Below are 7,966 nucleotides of genomic sequence, written 5' to 3'. Positions count from 1 at the left end.
TGTGCTCCACTAGTCCTCCTATAATTCTATAAACTGTGCTCCACTAGTCCTCCTCCTACAATTCTATAAACTGTGCTCCACTAGTCCAATTCTATAATTCTATAAACTGTGCTCCACTAGTCCTCCTCCTATAATTCTATAAACTGTGCTCCACTAGTCCTCCTCCTATAATTCTATAAATTGTGCTCCACTAGTCCTCTCCTATAATTCTATAAACTGTGCTCCACTAATCTTCCTATAATTCTATAACTTGTGCTCTACTAAACATCCTCCTATAATTCAATAACCTGTGCTCCACTAGTCCTCCACCTATAATTCTATAAACTGTGCTCCACTAGTCCTCTGCTATTATTCTATAAACTGTGCTCCACTAGTCCTCATCCTACAATTCTATAAACTGTGCTCCACTAGTGCTCCTCCTATAATTCTATAAACTGTGCTCCACTAGTCCAATTCTATAATTCTATAAACTGTGCTCTACTAGTCCTCCTCCTATAATTCTATAAACTGTGCTCCACTAGTCCAATTCTATAAACTGTGCTCCACTAGTTCTCTCTTATAATTTTATAAACTGCGCTTCACTAGCCTCCTATTACAATGTTGGTGCTTTTTTCTCTACCTTATACTGTCTGTCACAAAATGGCTTTTCTCCTTACATAAACACTGTAACTTCTCATCCTACCACTCAATTGGTTAAAAGGCTTTGAGTTCATGTCAGAAGCCACCTAGGTCACAGAGATCATTTACTCCTCTTCCCCAGTTCTCACAAAATACCTCCTACTACCAATTTACAATTTACCCAGCTATCAAAGACTAAAGATATAGGGGAACATTTACCAACATGTTTCTGCCTAATTTTGGCATGAGCTGCACCATTTCTTTGCCTTTTTGTTGGATTTATGAAGTGTTTGTGCCTTTTTTCTAAGTCAGATTTCCCTATCTGACATGCTGTGATTTTGGCAAGACAAGTAGGTGTGTCTGCTAGGGCGAACATGTGTTTTATTATTTTTATTATTTGTGCCTTTTTAGAAAAAGGCGCTTAAACAAACGCAGATCCATACCAGTCTGGGAGACACGTAAAAAACAGACCAAACAGATCCAATCAGAGAAGCTCTCTTCATTGAACAAGCTGAATGGATTTGAAGCCATCTTTATAGATCCAGAGAAGTCACTAGTTTCTGCTTCTTCAAATACCATTTTGTTCTGTGTCTGCGCCATTTTTATCACATAGTTGCCCCTTTTTTTCATAAATTCAATGCATTGTGAACACCTGTAAAAAAAAAAGGTGCAACAAACATGGCAAATTATATGTCCATGGAATTTATCAACAGGCCGTGCCCGATTAGTAGATCACGCAAGAAATTGAAAGGACGCACAAAAGGTGCAACTGTGCAAAAGAGGCACATTTTATAATTAACACTCATGGAGTCATAGCTGAAAGTATTTGAGAGAATGGAAGATTATGAAAGATAATCTGTTTTCCCTTAGCCCAAACAGTAGCACAACTGGGGTATTCCTGCCCCTGTGTGCTGTTAGGACAGGTGGAATTTTTAATTAAAGGGGCTCTATCAGCAAAATCATGCTGATAGAGCCCCACATATGCGTGCATAGCCTTTAAAAAGGCTACTCAGGCACCGTAAATGTTATATTAAACTACCCCCCCTCCCGTTTTAAAATAAACCCTAAAACAGAATGTGATAAACTTACCGAACGTGCACTGTGGGCGGGCATTCAGGGTCCGACGTCTTCTTCATCCACGCCTCCTCTTCCTGCGATGTCCTCAGGTCCCGTCTTCCTCCGACGCTCGTGAACTGACATTTGCTTAAAAAAATGGTCTGGGCGCATGCGCAGTAGCCATAGTAGAAGCAGCAGGCTACTGCGCATGCGCCCAGGCCATTTTTTTATAGCAAATGTCAGTTCGCGAGCGCCGGAGGAAGACGCAGGACATCGCAGGAAGAGGAGGCGTGGATGAAGAAGACGTCGGACCTTGAATGCCCGCCCACAGTGCACGTTCGGTAAGTTTATCACATTCTGTTTTAGGGTTTTATTTTAAAAAGGGGGGGGTAGTTTAATGTAACATTTACGGTGCCTGAATAGCCTTTTTAAAGGCTATTCACGCATATGTGGGGCACTATCAGCATGATTTTGCTGATAGAGCCCCTTTAACTAACAGCTTTTCCCCTATAAGAGGCCAAGAGACCTCCTCCCCCCGTGTTAGTCCAAGAGTATAATACATAATTGTGAGTTTTTCAATGCAACCAATGGGAAGGAGCCTTGTGCTGCTGTTTGGGCTAAGGGTAAACAGATTATCTTTCACAATCTTCCTTTCCCCCTGTGCCCAACAGCAGCACAACTGGGGATTTAGCAAGTATCACCTTTACTTTAGGGTGGGTGGTCTTGGCAGGCTGATGCCAAGACAGACTGTCCAAAGGCTATAAAGTCCGCCGAACGCCAGTCCAGCTTGTAGTGTCTGACGAAGGTCAGCTGCGAACTCCAGGAGGCAGCGGCACATATCTGCTCCAAAGAAAGGGAACGTCTTTCTGCCCAGGAAGTCGCCACTGCTCTAGTGGTGTGGGCACGGACGAAATCCGGTACTGGCAGGTCTTGAGCACGAAGGGAGCAGATGATGGCTTCCCTGATCCATCTTGACAGGGTGACTTTTGATGCTTTGACGCCTCTCTTGTGGCCAATCACGTTGACTAACAAATTTTCCAACCTTCGGAAAGAAGCTGTGCGGTCCAGGTAAATACGCAGTGCTCTGACCAAGTCCAACTTGTGCATCCTTTCCTCCCACTCAGAAGTGGGAGAGGGAAAAAAGGCCGGTAAGGAAATTACCTGGTTGATACTTTGAAGGGTAGGTACCTTTGGCAAGAATTCCTGGACGAATCTTAGTTGTACCCTGTCCGGGAAAAAGGTTATAAAGGGTTTGGAGGCCGCTAGGGCCTGTAATTCTCCAACCCTCTTGGTGGAGGTTATTGCCAACAGAAAGGTAACCTTGTATGCCAGGTATTTCCAATCAACTTTGGACAGGGGTTCGAAGGGGGGAGAGCAAAGCCCCTGTAGAACCGCAGCCAGGTTCCACTTAGGGACTGGGGCTGTATCTGGGGTCGGAGCCTAGCGGCCCCTCTGAGAAATTGCTTGATTAGAGGATCTTGTGATAACCAAGTCTCCAGGAGAGCGGAAAGCGCTTAAACCTGAAACTTTAGGGTAGCTGGTGATAACCCCTTTTCTAGGCCGTCCTGTAAGAATTCCATGACTGAATTTCTATCAGAGTTGCGCTGGTTATCTGCACACCAACTCTGAAATATTCGGGAGATCCTCTGATGGCTCCGGTTAGTTGACTCCGCTCTGGAATGGGCTAAAGTTCTTAGCACTCCCTGGGATAATCCTCTATCTCCACATACGGCGCGGTTAACCTCCAGACAGTGAGGATGAACCTGTCCAGGCCCTGGCAGAGCTGTCCGTTTAGAGTTACCAGGTTTTAGACTGATGGAAGCCTGCAGTGGGTCCCTTGACTCATTAGGATGAGGTGGGTAAACCATGCCCTTTTTGGCCAGAATGACATGATCACTATTGCCGAAGTCTGGTCCTGCTTGAGTTTCGCCAATACCTTCGGTATCATCGGAATTGGAGGAAAAATGTATGCTAGTTTGAACCTCCAAGGTATTGACAGGGCATCCACCGCCAAAAGATTGTCTTCCCGGTAAAGGACGTCGCTAGGCCTCTGCTGAGCTGATCCGCTAGGACGTTTAATTGACCTTGTATGTGAACTGCCGTCAACTGGGACAGATTCTCCTCTGCCCAGGAAAATATCAGGTCGATCACCTGCAGGAGAGAGGGGGATCTGGTTCCCCCTTGCTTGTTGATATACTGGACTGCTGTTAGGTTGTCTGTTTTTATTCTGCACTTCTGATGTTTAAACCTTGTGGATGAATCGATTCAAGTATCTGAGATCGATGATCATGTGCCATCCGCCCGATGACTTGGTCACCAGGAAGACTGGAGAGTAGACCCCTAGAGCGAGTTCTGAAGGGGGAACCGGTTCCAATGCGACTTTGTCCACGTACTCCTGGACGGATCTTTCTAGGTGAAGTTGTCTGGTGCCCTGAAAAGGGCGAGTTGTTACGTATTTTTCTGGAGAATGAGAGATGAAGCTTATCCTGTAACCCTCTCGGATCTCAGATCACTTGTAGGACCCTTGAATAAGACGGGACCAGGCAGACATATGTTGGGAGAGTCGTCCGCCTACCACCGCAGGAACGCGGGGAGAGGGGGCGGGATAGTCAGAAGGTTCTCTTCTGAGGGTCACGGAAGGATCCACGACCTCCACCTCTGGACTGGGGGCAAGGGCGTCTCTGACCTCGAGAGCTTCCTCTGGGGAATCCACGGCCACGAAAGGAAGATCTTTGTTTCGTGCCGGAGGGCTGTGGAAGGTTCTTCCCCTTTGAATCTGAAAGGCCCTCCATTATCCAGTCCAGCTCCCTGCCAAACAGTTTCCCCAGTTCAAAGGGAAGGCCACACAGACTGAACTTGGAGGCGTTGTCCGCCCTCCACGGCTTTAGCCATAAGGGGCGTCTGGCTGCGGTGGCTAGCGCCATTGCCCTGGATGCCAACTTCGTCTGGTAGAACATGGCCTCAGACAGGTAGTCAACCATCAAGGATATGTCTGACATGGCTGTCAGGAGGTCATCCCGGTGGACCCCTGAGTCGATGTCCTTCTCCAGGGACGACATATCGGCCCGGAGGCCTGCTACCACCTCACTGGCAGCAATCCCTACAGAAGCTTGGGCGTAGGAGGTTGCATAAACTCGCCTCAGCGAGCCCTCAACATAACAGTCCATTGGATCTTGAAGATTGGACCCATCCTCTGTAGGTACCACCGTGCGTCTCGATAACAGCCACAGCCATATCAACCTTTGGGGGAAACCCTCAGGTTCCCTGCTGCGCTTCCGAGATGGGGAAAAGGGACCTAAAGCGTCTGGAGGGGTTGAATGCCTTCTCCGGGCATCTCCACTCAGCCTCCATTCTGTGGACAAGGTCCGAGTTTGCTCTGAAGGATTTGGACCTCTTTCCTGATCCTTCGTGCCCGGCCCGGTCCCCAGATCTGATAGTTTTTAACAGCCTCGGCATTTTTTCAACTAGAAAAATTGACTTTTCCGCTTCCTCCGACTCTTCCTCCGAGAAATCAACGTCCCCAATGTGGAGATCTTCCAGAGAGGGGAGAGATACCTGGCAGGGTTGAACCCGGTGTCTCTTCGCCAGGTGTGAGATGGACTCCTTCACCTCCCTCATAGATTGGTGCACAAAATCCTTGACCCAACCAACCACATCACGAAGGGGAGTATCTTCTGATGGGGGGACCTCTGCACCTGCGACAGTAGCGGTATTCATAACTGTCAAGTAACGGGATCCTACATTTCCCGCAGGCTAAGTGTTTCCTCTTTGAGGCTGCTTTTCCCCTGGAGGGGATCACAGAGGAGGAGGAGGAGGACATTTCTAAAACAAAGAGGCACAACCATCAGTTAACTCTTGTCAAACTGAGTCAGATACCCGGTCTCCCCCCCCCCCCCCCCGCCAACTTGTGCAGCGAACCACAGAAAAAAATTGCAGGAACAGACACGAACTGACACCAGGCAGCTTGAGCACCCTAGAGTGAGCAAGCACAGTCTGGTTGGCAAGGGGGGTTTAAATAGCCTGGGAAGAGAAGAGAGGGGCGGGGCCAGCTTCAAGACCCCCCACACACGAAGTCCGGCAGAAACCCCCAGATCCGGGGTCTCCAATCTGCCCAAGGAGGAACTGGGAAGAAGCCAGTGGAGGAGAAAGCCACACCATAACTACAGCGCATGTGCGGCCCGCCCGGAAGTGGAAGCCGAGCCACCAGTCCCCGGCCCGCATATGCTGTGGCAGGAAGGTTCCGCTCAGCCGTTGGTAAAGATGTCCGACTTTTCAAGCGGACAGAAAAAAACTACATGTCGGGTTTTGCTGTCCGCTTGAAAAGTCAGACATCTTTACGAACGAACACTTAAAGACAGGCACGGAGTGTAAAACAACGAACCCGATCACCAAATGAATGAAAAATGTCAAGGACACAGCTAGTGTCCGCTGCTAATGTCCGTGCAAGATTTTGAACGGACATTAGCAGCGGACACTACCTGTCGGAAAATGACGGTAGTGTGAATGCTCCCTTAGTGTATCGCAAACACCCTGTTACACAGTGGCTTGGAAGCACTTGTATGCGTCCCAATTCTAAGCAATCATGTCATTTAGGGTTACATAATCAGGCAAGGCCAGTGACAGTAACAAAGTAAAACACTGGCCAAAACATACTAGATCACTCAGCTAGTGAGACATGTATGTACAGTATTGTACTTACGTTGGGACTATGCATGAAAATCCCTATATATATATATATATATATATATATATATATATATATATATATATATACGTAGCATGAAATTAAAGGTGCTCCAAAAGAAATAATAACTTACACGGCTCACCCTAAATACTGTACAAGCAATAATACTAAATCATACCAGCTCCAGAATAATCCAGAGTCGTGTAGTTAATAAGGAAAGACCTAGCAGCTGTCAGTGGGCACAAAATTATACTGTTATAGGACCCCGCTGAGAAATATCCCATCACATAGTATATGCCATAGTAATGGGACTGGCTGCATAATATGATGTAACATAACATAATGGTGATCCATATATTTAAATGCTCTTAAGACACCGGCTACATGAAGACTAAGAAATAGAATAATCCGGTGCAGTATTTGTCTGATATCCATTATCTAAATGTGTTGGGCCCTAATACGGAGGTCATAAATAGATCATTAGACGCCAAATAAAGGAATAATAACACAAGCTCATAACTTTTCCGGAAACAAACCCCTTCCTCTTGAGGGGGAGGTTCTTGGAGCTACAAAAATCTGGCCGCCAATCTGTTCCATCACACCAAATTACCCCCAGCCGCAAACACAGGTTCAGGGGCACCATAACACCCAGAATGGCAGTTTTCCATATATAATAAGCCCTCCCTGAGACACCACCCAACAGGAGCCCAAAGACCAGCCAGCCCAAGATAAATAATCCTAGGGGAAACTAACCACCATGTTTCCCCACCGTTCACAATTTCAACCAACTCCAAGAACCCCCCACCAATTAAAAATAACCTGTATACAGTATAGCCAGTATATACAGTATGACCTGTATACAGCCCTGAGAAATTACATAGAAATGATTAACTTTAACTTATCCCCAGCATGGTCAGTATTAGCAGAGCTGGAGACATATACAGGGAGTATCAGTGCGGCCTCCATTACCCTCACCACACTGTACCAGGCTGTCCCTCTCTCACCACAGGGTCTCCATTACGTGTCCTCTCAGCTCCACCATAGAGAGACCCTCAGTCACCAGGACTCCTGAACGGTCTGTATTATATAGTAGTATTTATGAGATATCAGCTATGTCTGCAGTGTGTGGTAAATACATGAGGGGACTCTGTGGTTGTATATATCCTGAGGTAATACTGCAGTATATATGATATATCAGCCATGTGTGATGTAAATACATGAGGGGACTCTGTGACTGTATATATCCTGAGGTAATATTGTAGTATATATGATATATCAGCCATGTCTCCAGTGTGTGGTAAATACATGAGGGGACTCTGTGACTGTATATATCCTGAGGTAATACTGCATCATATACAGTATAGTTGGTGATACTACACTAATAATGTGAATGTGGTCACACCAGTGTTGTGTGAGGTGATAGACCCCAGTCTTATACTCCCTGATACAGCAGACATGCTTCATCCAGGTCTTGTGATGAGAAAGAGGATGAAGATGGAGGAGACAGGAAGTGACATCTATTCCTAACTCCTCCCTCCCTACAGTAACACACTAAGCACCATATACTAAAGCAGAATATACACAGATATACACTCCTAAAGCTGAATA

The sequence above is a fragment of the Leptodactylus fuscus genome, chromosome 6 (genome assembly GCF_031893055.1).
Source record: "Leptodactylus fuscus isolate aLepFus1 chromosome 6, aLepFus1.hap2, whole genome shotgun sequence".
Classification (NCBI taxonomy): Eukaryota; Metazoa; Chordata; class Amphibia; order Anura; family Leptodactylidae; genus Leptodactylus; species Leptodactylus fuscus.
The sequence above is the reverse complement of the archived record's forward strand: the minus strand, read 5'-3'. Positions refer to the sequence as shown.